This window comes from Haemaphysalis longicornis, unplaced genomic scaffold, assembly GCF_048455015.1.
Source record: "Haemaphysalis longicornis isolate Haplotype H1 unplaced genomic scaffold, Haemaphysalis longicornis Haplotype H1 scaffold_3, whole genome shotgun sequence".
Taxonomy (NCBI): domain Eukaryota; kingdom Metazoa; phylum Arthropoda; class Arachnida; order Ixodida; family Ixodidae; genus Haemaphysalis; species Haemaphysalis longicornis.
The window spans coordinates 162,468,368-162,485,116 of record NW_027526335.1 but is presented as its reverse complement, the minus strand read 5'-3'; the positions used below and the strand labels follow the sequence as shown (position 1 = coordinate 162,485,116).

The following is a 16,749-nucleotide window of genomic DNA, read 5'->3' as shown; positions in this document are numbered from 1 at the left end:
GATCAAGCAGCAAGTCATTCAGATGTGTCTGGTGTTTTATGGCTTTTAAGACTTTCTTTCGTGGTCGATTCACCCTGCATTTCCAGTAAATTTGCTAATAGACACTTTTTTGTGGCCTATTTTCACGAAGAAAATAAAATCATTTGCACAGAGCGGAAAACTTGTCGTCCGTTTTTATTCCAAGAAAGAAATTGCCGTATAATAAGCTGCTCAATTAAATACGAATCGAGCCTATAGGTGCCTAAATGACCGTAAGTTGTCGCCGATATTTACCTGGATATTACTTATCAGTACGCATTATAGGTACCTAAAACCGTGATTTTTCGTGCTTGAAGTTTCCGTCACCAGTTATTACTATATTCAAAATGGACACATCGTTAAACTTTTCTATTTCAAAAAGGAAAACTGATACACAGCCATTTGTACCACCCCGTTGCTTACGCTGCTATGTTGCTTCAAATCCTATGCACGTTTTTAATGCGTCAAGATAGGGGTGGTTGGCGCAGGTAGAAAAAAATGATTGTTGTTTTGCTATAATCAGAGCAACTGGTAGTGCTCCTTCTTCCACGCAAGTAGTTTTTCGAAACCAAGCTATCGGATTTTGCAATCCCTAATTAGCACTTCTGGTGCACCCTCTAGCGCACATTCATAAACGTCGTTCTCTTCTGTGTTCTCTTCAGTGGCTCCATACTCGCTGTACTTTCGAAACTAGCTCATGGTTTAGTTTTCATAACCGGCCCAATAGTTCGCGCGATGAGCGAAACGAAGACACCATGCGACAGATCATGCAGCCTGTTGTCACTTTTCATGATGAAGGAGCGCCGTGACTGAGGTATGCTCTATTCGCCCGAGCAACATGGTGGCAGCGTTTATGAGATAGGAGCGATGAAATTTTGCCCTTGTTTCAAGACTTGTGGAGATTGTGGGTTGAGCTACTACTTCTGCACTGCAGGGGCACATTAAAAGACTCATTGTATGGCCTAGAGGGCTGCATAGAGAATTATATACGTGTACGCGCTTGCGTGTACAAATTTTCGATTCATGTGTAATCGAAAATTCTTTGAGGAGCTGCTCATTTCGTTAGGTGCGCTGTTTCGCCGTTGTGGGTAACAATGGGTGCACTGCTGGGTGCCTGATTATGAAAACCTGCACCAAAGCCCACCCCACCCCCAAATGGTACTGAAGTGTGTTTACTGAGACCGGGATGACTTTCTCAGCCCCCAGTACCATGGCTTTTTAATGCTCATTTTTGTTTCGTTCAATGGGGATAATTCAGGGTTTCCTTCAACAACTTCTATACACCGCTGCGTATATTTTGGGAAATGAAAGCTTTAGGACGAAGTTTGTATATAACATCTCATGATATTGATACGCCGTAGTCCGGTATATAGAGAAGGCACAGTATGATTGACCAAGCGCCGTAGAAGCAAGGGACCGAACTCCGCGCGCATCTCTCTCAGCGTCTTTTTCATCATTGCTCCTTGAGGATGATCCCGACTTGATGATGATTGATGATATCTCGTAACAGAGCCCTCCTCTCGTAAGAGCACCATCTCGGTGCTGCTCAGGGCAAAACTGTGTTCTGTGAACGGTACGGCTTTAGGCGGAGGATATGGACGATGTCAGTCTTCGGAGGGGGAATTAGACCGCCGGAACGACAGGGGTGATTTCATAGTTAACAGGAGACACTTGGCGCAGGACTAGGTAGGGGCCGTAGTAACGGGCGAGCAGCTTCTCAGAACGCCCTACTTGGCGTGCAGGACACCAGAGCAGCACGAGGGATCCAGGCGCAAATTGGCCGGTGCTGTGGCGTCGATCCAAACGGGAGAGGGCTGTTTCGGCCTCGTCCTGCTCTACCCAGCATCTACCATGTTGATACGCGGTAGTCCGCTATTTACAGAGGGCACTATGATTGACTAAGCGCCGTCCAAGCAAGAGACCGAACTCCACGCGCGTCCCTCTCAGCGTGTTCTTTATCTTTCCTCCTTTATGATGATCCCAACTTGATGATTTTGTCGCCTTACAATATGTCGCAGCTGTAAAACTATTGTGTGTAGCGAAGTCTTTGGATGAAGCAAGACATTGCTTTTTTACCATCCTTGTGTGCAGCGACGTGTGAAATGGTTGACCTGGAGAAAGAAGCCGAAACGTACCTCGAAGACAAAAGACCTACCAGTTGGGGATTGACCAGAAATTACTCTTACTGGACGGAACTTCACAATAAAACTGGAGAGTAAGTGATTTTTTGCATCTGTTTGCAGTGCATGTAAAAAATAGAATGCCTTCCAGGAAAAATTTGTGCAGTAGAATCTTTTTACTTGCAAAGAACAGCTACGGCAATAGAAATAAGTATTATAAAATACGCGTGAAAATTGAAAGATAATTTTTGTTTCAGAGGAACTAGATTCTGTAAAAAGGTGGGACAAAATTGTCGCCCCAAATGAACTTAAAAAATGTAAAGTTTGTTTTAGTATGCTCCTGTTCCGTGAAGATATACGTAGTATAAGAATGTTTTTTTCAGTAGGGATAACACCACTCATAACGAAGCCATGACTTGTTCTTGTAAGCGTAGCATGCCCATTTCCGATGCTAGGCATTTCCCTATTGCCCCCGTTTTATGGTTACGAAGTGTTTCTAGTGCTTTCGACTAGCATCAGTACTGTAGCCCCAATGGGACATTTCAAAGGTTCCCCAATAGCTAATACAGCTCCACAGGGTTTCATTCCCCCGTTTCAATGTGACCTAGAATGTGTACTCACGTAAGCCCACATTTATGCCTCTAAGAAAATCCCGCGTGAGAGTAACCACATGACCTAGGCGTCCCGTGATATTTAAATAGCCTCGTGGCCCTCGTACTGCATCGGAACTCCATTGCTCCTGCTATCGTTTTTTTTTCTGTGGCCCGTCTTTTTTTACCGCACCCTGCTTTGTCGAAGGCTGAGCGGAAGGCCGTCCTTCAAAACAAAATTCCGAAAGACCCCAACCCCTGGCCATCCGGATTCAGCCGATGGGCAACAGGGCGGCAAATGCTTATAAAAACGGACACGGCCCTAACGCCTAGAACAGCTCACTACTGCTTCGGGCGTGGAAACCCATGCAGTACTCCTAACAGCCAGAAATATGGTACCGGTGCCCTGTGCAGTGCGCGACACCTCCTGTGGAATTGTTCAGCACTCAGTGCTCCTAGCGAACGCTGCCTAAAGAAACGTGACCCGCTACGACCGGCAGTATACGATCTTTGGGCTAACCAACTTGGAGCCCCACCTCACAGGAAGCACCTCCTGGACACACTGCTGATTTTCACCAGGGAAGCCGGCATTAACGACTGTTTTATGTGCCTTTCTTGCCCCGTTCTCCCCACTTCTTTCTTCCTATCATTTTTTCGACTGTGGACCGACGCCTCCGGTCATGTCAAGATGACCTCTCTCCCTGTCTTTTTTTTCGTTCAATAAACGTTTTTTCATTTATTCTTTCCGTGCTTGTCGCACCTTTTAGTTGAATTTAATTTTTTTAAAGCTAGGCGACAGGGTAGAGTAGAAAACCTTGTTTAAACAGCTTAAATAAGCTTGAAATGTGCTACTCCCTCTTTTTCAGAAATTAGGATAGTATGGCATTTCTGTAGCAATATGGTATTTTTATGGTACGTGTGCACAGTCCAAACTCCCGATGTGTGGTGAGTTCACTAAGGAATGCTGCGTAACTTTTAGCATGAGAATGAGGCAGGAAAGAGCGAGCGACGAACAACGACAGCATCAGCAAGCGCCGACTGTAACCTGAGGTTTCAGAGGGAATACATACATGTAAAAAGAGTGACACGAATGGCGACCCCGTTAACAACCTTGGAGATAGAAGGGACTCCGTATGTGAAAGCCCCCGTGTATTATTTAAAATACAACCAGCAATACAACTACTGTGGAAATGAGTGCACAATCTGGCGAGAACAAGACACCGCCAAGGAGAACGGACAGTTTGTTTGTGAACAGGCTAAAGGAAGGCATGTTAATCAGGACGCCGCAAATGTGTTTAGCTATTGCGCCAGCGTCATTTTTTGTCATTTCGTCCACGGCAGCGTGTTGTTCGCGTTCCAGAAACGACAACGCATTTTTTCTGCGTTAGGTTAAAAGTAGGTGGTTTTAATTAGGCGAGTGTATGAATTGAAATAATTGTGAGAATGCATGAGGGAAGAACCAATTGTCGAGTCGTGATGGCGTTGCAAACGTACGCCAGTTCACTGAAACTGAGTGGCTTAAAAATGTGCTTACTCCTAAAATTAATACCAAAAGTTTTGTTGCGACCCCATACACTCCGGTTAATTTGAAGCTAGGTGCTGGAAAAAATTAAATCAGTTTTATTCAACGTGAAAAGCGTCGGAAATGCAGTGATTCGCTCATAATTGGCAGTTGCGCCGTTATCCGCTCACTTATAATGCCCATCAAGCTCTTCGCCTCTCTTTCTCACTCCTCTCGATGAATTCAATGGAGGTTCGTCCGACGGAGTTATATTTGCCGCTTTTGCAATGCTCGCGCGCCCCCTGCCTGAAAAAACGCGAGCGGGATCTCGCACGGGCCGGCACCTTACTGCGCAGTTTGGAACGCGCCGGTTTTGGCAGCTACTTTCTCCGCTTACTGTCGATAAAACCAAATTAACAGGCGTTCTAAACTAAATGGACGCGATTACTTCGGATTCTACTTTCTCCACTTACTGTCAGAAAAACCAACCGAACAGGCGTTCCGCACTAAATGGACGCGATGACTGCCGATTATATACATAGATGTTTTATAAAATGTACCTGCAGTTTTCTTTGCGCTAAACAACGGGGAGATCTATGACAAGCGCTAGCGGTTGAGAAGCTTGGAATGTTTATCACTATAAAAGCCGCTTGTTTTTCCACGCCTCTGCTACGGGCTCAACTTTTGTCCATTACCTCGCAGCACCACCTAATTCCCGCTGTCGGTCGACCTTGGGACAGCGAGCTACGGCGACAAGGCGAGCCTCTAATGCGCTCTGCACTTAAAAAAGAATTCCTCGTTTATGCTATATTATAACTCAGAAGCTGGTGTTATCGAAAAAGGACATGTCCGCGGCCGAGGAGAGTGGTGGCGCTGTCTGGCATGTGCTTGGATGTGCAACGGAACAGGGCGCTGGCGGGCCTTAACCTAAAGGTATAGGTTCTTATTAGGCGCAGATCACTTATAAGGGCCGCCTTGGCATGGTAGAAATTTGCAGCCACAATGTCAAGTGACTGCCGGAATCAGGTGCCGCAGCGAGATAACTGACCCAAATAGGGCCGGACGGCATTACGGCGTAACAGACTCGAATCGAGATTTCGAAAAACCTGCGTTTTATATAGTCATGACCGTTCGAAACTCGTGAACCGCTCGCATTTGTCATACATCTCCTTGTTGTTTAGGGAAAAAAACTGCAGGCACATTTGAGCCATAATCTCTGTATATAACGCTCGTTGGGTTAGCTTTAAGATAGTAAGCGAAAAAGCGAAAAAAGCGGCCGCCAACAAACGACGCGTTCCAGCAAGGGGAGCACAAAAAAACAAAACTCGCTCGCGCTGTTCCGGGCAGGGGGCGCGCGAGCATTGCGAAGGCGGAAATTTTGAACTGCATTGACAAACCTCCGTTCACATCTTCAATAGAGGAGTGAGATAGGCAAGCGGAGAGCGTGATATAGTAGCAGTAAGCGGATAATGGCGCCACAGTACATTTTGGCGAATAACTGGTCTTCCCTTCCTACAGCTATCACGTTGAGTGCAGCGGCTTTATTTTTTGTACTTTCTGGGTTTGCGTTAGTCACCATTTTATTCTACGCCAGCGAACAGGGCTGAAATACAGTAAGAGCAGTGATTGGACGATATCTTTATAAAGACGCTGCTACAATGGCCAAATTGGTTGTGCGCCACTCTAGCGAGCGTATCCGCTGATTATGAATACAGCGTGTCCTAAGAATTGTCCCATTCCAGTAAACAGAATGCCAGCCAAACGTTCTACATCTTAATTATTCAAATTGATTTTCCTTGCACTGCGCCAATTATCCATCCTTTCCATGGTGGGATGACATCAGACAGGGATCAATCCTGCACCAATTAAACAATGGAGTGGCAACTACACAGCAATACACTAACGCAGAATCGCTGCCCTTCCATCATGCTTGACTTTGTTAAACAAACAGACCAATATTTGGTCTACAATATCTTGCGTCAGAGTGTTCTTGGTATTTTTTGGGTAGATTTTGGTAAGGGTGCATCCATTCGCAAAGATGTCCTGTGAAATCTCGGGGCACTTGCATAACTTAGGATACCGTGTGTAAACCTTTTCGTGTCTGTGTTGTTTTGAAGAAAGTACTCAGCACTTTTATTGAAAACAAATGCCTTAACACTATTGAATGGTTACAAACCTGCTACTGCATCCCCAAAACCTCATTCTTTGTATCAGACTGGTATACACAGTGGACATAAAAAAAGCGCTCTCATCTGCGCAAGAAAGGACCATCTGCTAGATGGTGAGACGTATTTAGAGCAAAATGCTTGTTTATGTCGCATTTTTAAGTAACATACGTTGCTTACGAAGCCCCTAGTGTGCTCCGTTGATATAAAGTGTGACAAACCTGGGAATTCACTCCCGCTAGCAACCACTTACATTATCCTCGTTTTTTTTTCGATTGTAGGCACCCAATTGTGGCACACGTCGAATATCTGAAATGCGTGAGCGTGCCAGTAACCATAGACCGAGACAGTGTGTGGAGCGATGAATGCGCCCAAGAACTGACCTGGAATATTACTAATGGCTTGCGCACCCCGTTTCACCTTTATGTAAATGTTACTGTGCCCATGATTCAGAATGAAAACGGTGGAAAGAAGGTATTACTTGATATTAACAACAGTACTATTATTGTACTGAGAATGAAGAAGTTGACGTCTCCGCAACGTCACTGGGTGAGGAAGGTGATAAAGGTACGTATTTGCTATGCTCATTGTTTACTCTTCTTTATTGATGCTGTACCAATTTAACAATTGTTTATGAAAAAAGCGTCTTTTAAATATCACCAGGTGTAGATACAATCGCGTTCCTCTGCATATAATTCAAAGTATGAAACACCCACCTTTGACCAAACGAAACAGCCGCTTTAGTTATCGTGTTTTGACTGCGCACGTAATTGACGAGAGTTTGAACTTTCCTTCAAATATTGTTGTCTACGCCGCAGTTTAGGTTTGAGGTTTCCTTTGTGCTTCTATTTTTCTAAACTGTTATACACTAAATTTCTGTTACTATATATTTCACATGCCAAATAAGATTAACAAGGCGCACGAGGTGTGCACAATGATACTTTTAGTGAGCTTTCGTAGTGTTCAAGAATGAAAAGCGCATTGTCCCATTCTAATAGCGCGCTCAAGGTTTAATGTTTACTTGTATCAGCACTTACAAGTTTCTTAACAACAACGTATTCTATACAGAACCATAATACTAGTATTTTGTTAGGATAACAATTGCCGGCCTACTTAATTCTATAGGATTACCTTATTTTTCGATATTATATAAATATATTCATATTTCAGTAATACTTCGGTCATTTCTGCAGTTGATACTCACCCGACAGTTGATATACTGAGAAAATCTGGGGGTGCTTAAAATACGAATTTCCGTACAATCAACCGTTAGTTGAGGTGGTCAATGTTCGGGAATAAAAATGAAGAACGAAAAAATGGGGAACTTCGAAGAAGAAAACAAAAAAAAAAACGGCCACTCGGAACTCCTACTTATTATAGACGAACTCACATATATGGAAAGAAAAAACAGAAATAATCAATGAGCAATGCATTTGGTATTTGGTATTTCGTGGATGGACCTTATTACGATGGACATTCATTACGACGAACCCGAAGATAAGATAATAATTTGCTGGCCTTATCAGAAGTTTGTTTTATCAGAAGCCCTCCCAGAAAAGAATCGGCATCACCCCGCGTATAAGCAAAAATCTGGCTTAAAGAGGGTGAAAGACGCCGACTTACAATGCGGCAACAGACAAGAAAAAAACATTTATTTTATTGCGGAACTTTATCGAAAAGTGTATTTTTGTGCTCTTGCCTGGTTTATCCAGTTTAAGCGGCGACGGAGAGCGTACACTCGCCAACTCAAGCGGCAACACAGCAGAAACCGACAGGGAACCCTTCTTTTTCTCGGCGGTGACTCGGTGGGACTCGCGATGCGAACCGCTGCAGATTCACATGCTGCCGCCGAGAAATGGCATTGGTGAGAAGACCTACTATGTTCACAAATAGGAAGTCTTCCTCGCCACTTTTCTAACTTTTTTATGCTCCTAGTTTTTCTTGTCTCCCCTCCAGAGCTGACCGGTCACAAAGCTCGCCCTCGCGCTTTCTTTTTTTTTTTTTTTGCAGTGCCCCTTGTTCCGCGGGTTGAAGGGTGGGAGAAGTGGTAGCTTTATCCGCGTGTCTTTTTTTTTTCTCGCTGCCTCCTTTGTTCCTTGGTGCGAATTGGGTTCGCGCTGTATTTTCTTTGATTTTGCTTCCCTCTCACCGTGTGAATGCTCCGCCGCACACCGCCGAAACTGCCATGTCGGCTACTCAAAATCGCTAGCCATGGTGGTCACGCCGAATGTTGTTCATCTTAACCGAAGAGTATGTGAAAGCGTGTTCGTCTTAAGCGGATTTTTTTTTTTTGCGTTGGGTCTATGGAAACCCAAACAAACATTCCTACATTGTCTGGCATAAGAAGAAATTGTTTTAAACGTGGTTTCCTTCACGGGTGCTCGCAGTATATACGCCCATCACAATTGAATTATTTTGCTAAGTAAAATGCCTCGATAATTTTCTAGTTGAATTGATTCTTGAGGTTAGACTAGATGAGGCTGGTGCTGTCAATAGGGAAGCATGGACGAAAAAAGCTACCGATAGAGAAGTGCGTGGAGGCCTACGTTATTAGCAAATGTGTTGGCCTATGATTCCTGTGTTCCCTTCGACCTAAATGAACATTTATCGTTAAATGGCTGCCACTGACGTTAAAGACGTGAGGTTATCTTGCGTAATTGCAACATTTCAGTTTACTTTAATGTGCTTACGTAAGAGTATTCATATCACATGTTTTTGTACGTCCTGAGACAGATTCATTTAAGTCCCCCAAAGCTGTCCAAAACGGGTTCAAACCGAAACGAATAAATAGAAGGCATTATGCGAGCATGTGCCTTTATAGCTTGCCCTCACCTTTCGCGAGAACAAATAGTGCCACTTGTGAGCGTTGAACGCGTACCCCTGTCTGTTTGCATGCCCTCGGCGGTTAAAATGCCCCTGAAAGATTTGTCCTCGTTTTCAGTAGCCTACAGGAAGCGTAAGTATGAAGATTGCACCATGCGGACATAGGAGTAGAAGTTCAGCTTTGCATGATGGTCCCAAAGGTGTAGCCCTAAATATGCACCCGAAGCGCAGCCTCTTAAGGAGACGCACCAACAGAATCTTAGAGGTACTTATCCATACTTATCCATCTCCGTGGGAAGAAGGTCCGCTGACGGAAGGCCATGAAGCGAATTGATTGGGATGCCTTTCGAGAGGCTATAATGATTGCATCTCCCCCAGCCTCATTAAGAGACTTCTGTTCCTTAAGCAACACAACATCTATCCGGGCACAGCAGGTCATCGAATGTGCTACGGAAGCACCGCACATGGACAATCACATGGCTAATTTTTGGGAAAAAGTACGTAAGCTCACTCGCACCTACAGATTTAATGAAAAATGCCAGAAAGATCTCCAAAATATCTGGAAACAGTACCAACTTATACAGCTCATGAAAAAGAGCTAAACCAATATCACTGGACAACTCTCTGTGACACCCTCAGTCACGCGAGAGGCTTACCGGCGCTTTGGCGTCTGCACCGCAGCCTCATTCAGAAGACTGCCAAACGAACCCTTCTTTTTGCTACCCTAACCCTAAGCGCAGACCAGTCAACAGTGGAGCGGCGACTTATAAGTACCTTGTTTCCCCATGCTTCCACATCTCCCCCCGCTCCACTTCCAATAATTGATATTCCTCAGCCTGACCCTTACTTGGAGCTCCCTTTTACAATGGCCGAGTTACGCATCGCAATCCGCCAGGGACGGCTTTATTCTGCGCCCGGTCATGACCATGTCACGTGGCAGCACCTTTCAAACCTCCCGTCGGAAGCCTTGGAACACCTTTTTGTCAGATCAATGACCTCTGGGAGCATGGACGAGTGCCGGAAAACCTTAAACTAACACTTATTTTTTCTATCCTCAAACCAACAAGCATTTCAATGAAATCAAGAAACTTAGGCCGATATCCCTCACGCCCGTTATTTGCAAAGTGATTGAGCGCCTTATCAACAATCGGCTCACGCATTATTTGGAATATGTCCCACCGTATTTTCACCCATCCCAAACAGGCTTCCGGCCCAATGTTGGCACGCATGACAGCCTCTGGCTTCTGCGTAGGGTAATTAAATGCCCCCACTACCATGGCGGTACTCCTGACCTGATCATGGCGGTTGATCTGCGAAAGGCGTTCGACAACGTAAGCCACCAGGTCATCCTAGAGGAACTTGCTCGTGCCTACCCTAGTGCCCGCACGCAAAATTGGAAAGCTGGCCTGTACACCTTCACGGTTCGCACCCTGGATGGATACTTACGACGTACTACCCCGACCGAAGTGTTCCCCAAGGGTCGAATTTAGGCCCTCAGGCGCCCGCTTCACCATATACGCCGATGATATCAGGGTCTGGACGGAAGCGACCGACTTTGATTCTTTAGAGGCCAGGTTGGTGAGGTACAGGCAGCGGCTAATACCCTTGAGCTCACTCTGGCTCAGCTAGGTCTAGAGCTCGCACCTGAAAAACGGAATTTCTGGCAGTATACGGTTGTAAGCCACCTGACCCACCGCAAGAAATTGCAGTCAACCTAGTCAACTGCGATGTATCTGCTTCAACTGAGCCCATTTCCCTCCTAGGCCTTCCAATTGGAACAAAAAACAGTCCTGGCATTTGGCTCAAAAGATTAAAACAGAAGTGGAATGCCATACTGCACTCCATTCGTCGCTTGTCGAATACATATGGTGAATCATCGCAGAAAGCCGTCTTAAATATGGCCAGGGCTGTCACTGTGAGAACCCTCACGTATGGTGCAACGGCTTACGACGTCAACCAGACAAACATCAAAACTATTCAGGTGCTACATCGGGCGACCGTTAGGACAGTCACTGGCTTACCAAAGCATACACCCATTGGTAAAGTGGAGCAAGCTGTACCTCTTCCTCCTATTGAAGCCATCATCTAGGAGGCCAAAGCCCAGGCGGTATTCTAAAGACCCCTTACACACAGGGACACGCCTTAGCAGCGTGGGTACTTTCCAATTACCCAGTCCACATAGCACCCTGACAGCGACCAGCAATTGATATTTCTACAAATATCAAACCTACAGAGCGTACTAATACTCTGTTGCGACAGCGGCGAATACGACGCCTCCAAAAGGATCGGCTTCAGAACGAACTGGACATTTTCACGGACGCAAGCGTAAAAGATCACGGCGCGGGCCTTGCTTGGACACGCCCTCAGGCACCGGTTCTCTCAGGGTACACTCCCACACTTGGCAAAGAAATTTCCAGCCTCGATGCGGAGCTATTAACAACGAAGTGTCAGCTATCGCCTTTGACTGTGACCCACCTCTACCGCCTTCCATACGCATACTCAAAGACTCGTACGAGGCTCTCACAGCTTTGCGTTCGTATGATTCAACCCACCCTGTCGTCCACGAAATTCTGTTTCAAATTCAACTCCTCCAACGGAACAACACCAACATCCGCGTCGACTTCGTACCTGGCCACGAACCATACTCTTCAGGCAACCAGGCGGCCCATGTGGCCGCTCAGGAGAGTTCCCCCTCTTATTCTCCCCTGGTGCCTGGGGTAAGGCCGCCGCTGTCTCCCTCTCCCTCCCAAGCGATGCGTATTCACCAGCACAAGAAGGACCGACATACACGTCTAAAAGTCTTAGCTTCAGCTGGCTACCTGAGCAGCCTACCTCCTATTCCTCGCTCAGGCGAAATTTTTATTAACAAATATATTGCAAATTCAGAGTACACACCCGAAACTTCGCAAGTGGTATACCCCTCCTCTACCCCCTCGATGTCTTTACTGCCGTACCACCACTCCATCAGACCTGACACACCTAGTTTGGTGGCGCCCAGGTTTCGCCACGCACCGTACATTCAAATCTCCCCAACCCCAACCCGATCCACAACAAACTCATGCGCAAGTATTATTTGAAATAGCAGTTTATTCAATTAAAAGCGTCTGCCACGGGCTGTTTGAGTGGGTTCTCCGCCGAACGAACTGGTGAATGAGCACAAACCCTATTGCGATCACAATGAACTGGCCTACGAATTTCAGGTTCCAAGGACTGGCCCAGTTATTGAGTCTACTGAGAACAACCATTATTATCTTGTTTATTTTCTCTTACCATCCCTCCCCAATCCTTTCCCCCATCGTGACCAGTGGTCATCCTTTTCTATGAAAGGTTGTGTCACTATATATATATACCTAACAGCGCGGCTGTTAAGCTAAAGTCACTAAAATGTTTCTGAAATAAATTCGCTCTTTCGCGGGGGCATTGCTTTTTTCTCAGCCTTCACAGGGTCGATCTTTATCACCCCAAATTTCTCAGATAATTAAGCATTTTTTAAGATGCAATGACCACAAAATTTAACATAGAAACAGATGTGCTGCTATTTTGTTTGCGGTTATGTTGTAGAGCTTGGGCGGTTGTAAATACAAAGTCTATTGCTTTATACTGAATGATTTAAATTTCTGGAATAATTGTTGCGCCAAGGCGGCGCTTTTCTTCTGTGCCCAGTAGTGATGCTGTGCCCACGTTGCACAAATACAGCTGTGCACACGTTGGTTGGTTGGTTAGAACCATAACAAGAATGCCACGTACCCACTCTGGGGGAATGGTCAAGTCTGATTGTGGTTTAAGAAGCTTGTGGATTAGTTTCAAACTACGGGAAAATAGGGTACTGTGACTAACAATATCGGATCCAAAACAAAATTCAATACTTGTGTAACAACAGGTATTTCAATAAACGATTACCCGTGTGGGCTCATCATCACTACCCCTTTCCTCTTTTGACGTTTTTTTTCTTTTTTTCTGGTCACCATGAAGGTGTTTTGCGAATCGACAGTTTTAGCCCGACATTACCAATAGTTAGCACTAAATATTGTGAGACCCTGTGACTACGCTCCCAGTACTTTGGGTTATGTTACCGGCGCTTCTCCATAATCCCCCACTATCATCAGTGCTCGCCCCGATGGGCTCGGCATCATCATCACCCGTAAATAATGTTCATACCCGCTTGCCCCGCTTCTTGGCCTGAGTGTTGGAAGGAGCGGCCACACCAACCGTCGTCTCTCAAGTGGTGGAGCGTGTGTATTGATCCCCTGTCCTCCATCTCTGAGTGCACCCTGGAGCTCCGGTCGGGTCATCGCTTACCGCGAGACGCCATGCCGATGACAGCGGAACCTGCCAGCGGAACCAGCGCGGAACCGGTGTTCGTACCAGCGGTGCGGGCTCAGCCGCCGTCCAACCGCACCTGGTCACCAGTCGCCAGCGTGATCCACCGATGTTCGGTGGCCTTCGTGGTGAGGACGTTGACGAGTGGCTTCGTACCTTTACCCGCACAAACTCCTTCAGGTGGGACGACCGCGCGAAGCTCGAAAACGTCTCGTGGTCCCTGAACGAAGTAGCCAAAACGTGGTTCCTGAACAATGGGCACTGTACTACTGACTGGTCTGATTTCACCAGGAAGCTGCGCCGGATTTTTGACACTTCCGCCAACTGCTCAGACATCGCGAAAAAGAAGCTGGAGGGGCGAGTCCAACATCCTTGTGAGCTGTATACGTCGTACTTTGAAGATGTTGTGGCCCTGTGGAGAATGATCAAGAAAGACATAATGGAGGCTGATCGCGTGCGCCACATCTTGAAAGGGATCGGCCAGTTCGCCTTTAATGCCGGGGCCCTTCAAAATCGAACGACCGTTTCGGATGTGAGGAGAACGTTCCAACGCGTAGACTACCTTCAGTCGATCCACCTCCAGTAGGAAACCGTGACCCGGAACGGGGGCGATGAGGACCTCTAAGCTCTTATTCAGGATGAAATTGACGGCCACACCTGCGTGCATGTTTTGCTACCAGTCACTACTCGGCAACACCTAATATGCGAAAGATCATTAGAGAGGAGCTGGCCGCGTCTACTCACGGAAGAATGCCCGCCGATCTTACTCCTCCTCCAAACACGTCATCCTATTCTGAAGTGGCTGGGAGGCCGGATCTGTCCGTGGCAGCGGTTCCCGCCCAACCAGTTCCTGGCTATGTGGCAGCGGTACACTCAGTCTCTGGACCGCTGCCTTACTATCCAGAATGGCGACCGCAGCGCCCTGAGCACCTACTGCAGAATTTAGGGGCACATTTCGTGGTTCTGTCTGTAGGGGGCGTTTAATTGATGAGCGACGTGGCTACGACACGTACGAACGTGACGGACTAATTCTTCGTTACAGCTACCGCCAGAGGGGTTGCGCATCTCCGCCACAGCGGTCCTGTCCTCCTGCCGGTCCCCATCACCATTTCGACGATCTGTATCTCCGCTTCGAGCTGTCGTGCATGACCACTCCGACCTCTCGGAAAACTACGTCATGCACTTTTTGAGGGGAAACTGCATCTATTGGGACATTCACAACTCCTCCAGAACACCCGTCGAATATGTTGTCAGCATCGGTGGAAGGTAACGATATCGAAGCTTTGTTGGACACTGGGGCAAGTATTTCTATTATTCGAGCTAATCTTTGTAAGAGATTACGAAAGGTAAAAACCCTGTACAGTTGCTATTTATTACGTGGTGCGAACGACATGTCAATCCAATCTTCTGCCTTCTGCACAGTGCGCGTTTTTATCGATGGACTGTGTCATCACATTCAGTGTGCAGTGATCTCGGAGTGCCCCTTTAAGCTTATTCTTTGTTGGAACTTTCTTTCGTCGACTTCCGCTGTTATTTGTTGCCACACACCTGCTATTAGCACCACAGACGTTCATCACTCAGCTGTCCCGGAAACAAGTACGCCTCGTCTGGTGCCACGTGCCGACCACGTTGTGCCCACCCGCCAAGAGCACATCCTTTTAATTTCTGCTGACGAAATCGCTGACGGCGATGTGCTGGCCATCCCGCGCGGCCACCTCCTTTCCCGAGGTCTTCTGTAACATCTGTAAATTTTACTCGTGCACTTGCCCCCACTCTAGAGTTCTGCATCATTCATAGCCCTCTAGAGTGCGCTCAAAAAGGTGGAGTAAGCTCGAACTTTGCTGTGTGATACCCTCCTAAATACAGCCCTACAGTGACGACGTTTGTTTTGACCGTCTTCAAAAATACTTGGAAAACGTTTTTGAACCCGTCTTAAAACCAAGTGCATCGTTACAATATAAATTTGAACTCAGTGCAATTAGGAATACCACAAGTTTCCTGTAATATTTCTTTTAAAATATATTTGACAGGAACCACGTAAGCATAAGTGAAAATTCACGATGTGACAAATCAAAACGTGTTCAGCAAACGATAGCGACATACGACTGAAAATACGGGAGCGTTGTTTGGCAAAGAGGCGTTTGGGGAAGAATTTCTGCACAAGCGTTACGGCTTCTTGTAGAAAATCCCTTTGTCGTGCCTTTTTCGAAGCAGTTTATGGGTACACGTTTGTTATGGGTACACGTGTGTGCAAGGAAAGATTTCTCCCAAGAGCTAGGCCAACTTCACCCTCCGCGAGAAAACCCCTCCAATATTTGGGCGTGTACTAGAAATCATTAGGGAATAGTTTTTGACGCGTATATACTTGTTGGTTGCGAAGGTCATGTAAGCCGGTGTGGAGTTTTTGGCAGAGGCACAGAGATTGTAGAATGAATCAAGTCACACAGCAGTAAATGCTGGTGCCAGTCGGAAACAAATGGTGGAGTGTTTTGTGTTCGTGTTTCTGTAAACCATTATGTTCAAAGAGTGTGTTTTTAGCTCCACGATCAACAAAAAATTGTCTAAGATGAGATCGAAATACCCAAACTTCTGATGACATTCTTTACACACAATACGTTTAGGGTAATTATACAAGTGATTTTGCACCTCTCACATAAAATGTTCTGTTTTTGTAACGTAATAATAATTTCTTCCATGTTTTGTTTTTCAGTCGTGCTTGTTCCAAGCAAAGACCAACTTTACTGGTTGGTTTGCTTTCTCCACGCGAGAGAAAACCACCTCTTCGGTGAAATATCAATCTGTTGGAGTTGGAAACTTGGCAGACCCTAAGAAAGGACTGCAGAAAGAAGCATACGAGAAGTTGAGCTACATTATTAAGGGAAATTATACACAGACAGTATGCCGTCGTCAGTACCGTCTCCCAAGAAAGGTTCCCAGGAAAAGTTGAACCTCAATAAACGTACAACAATGTCGATTCTTGGAGAAGTATGCCTCGAATAGAATTCGTATTTGAGCCAATATATATATATATATATATATATATATATATATATATATATTGTGAGCGGGTATGTCGCGTAGGCACAGCCTCGACACTCCCAGGGACTGTTCATACAATCTGGGCATCCTGCATTGCCTCCTCGCAGTAACATTATCATTCTCATTAACATTATCCAATCCTCTTCGCTCGTGCATCATCATCATCGCTCTCG

The 16,749-nt window shown here is 46.0% G+C and overlaps 1 long non-coding RNA gene across 4 annotated transcripts in view; it reads left to right on the top strand.

Annotated features, from left to right (window-relative positions):
- The window catches only part of LOC144173495 (uncharacterized), a 65,596-nt gene extending 49,083 nt beyond the window's left edge, over positions 1-16,513 (top strand). For all 4 annotated transcript variants that reach the window (XR_013323296.1, XR_013323298.1, XR_013323299.1 and 1 more), the window contains 3 exons: positions 2,110-2,233; positions 6,676-6,961; positions 16,248-16,513. This is a non-coding gene — a long non-coding RNA (uncharacterized LOC144173495). The remainder of the gene's footprint in view (positions 1-2,109; positions 2,234-6,675; positions 6,962-16,247) is intronic.
- Positions 16,514-16,749: the final 236 nt, after the last annotated feature.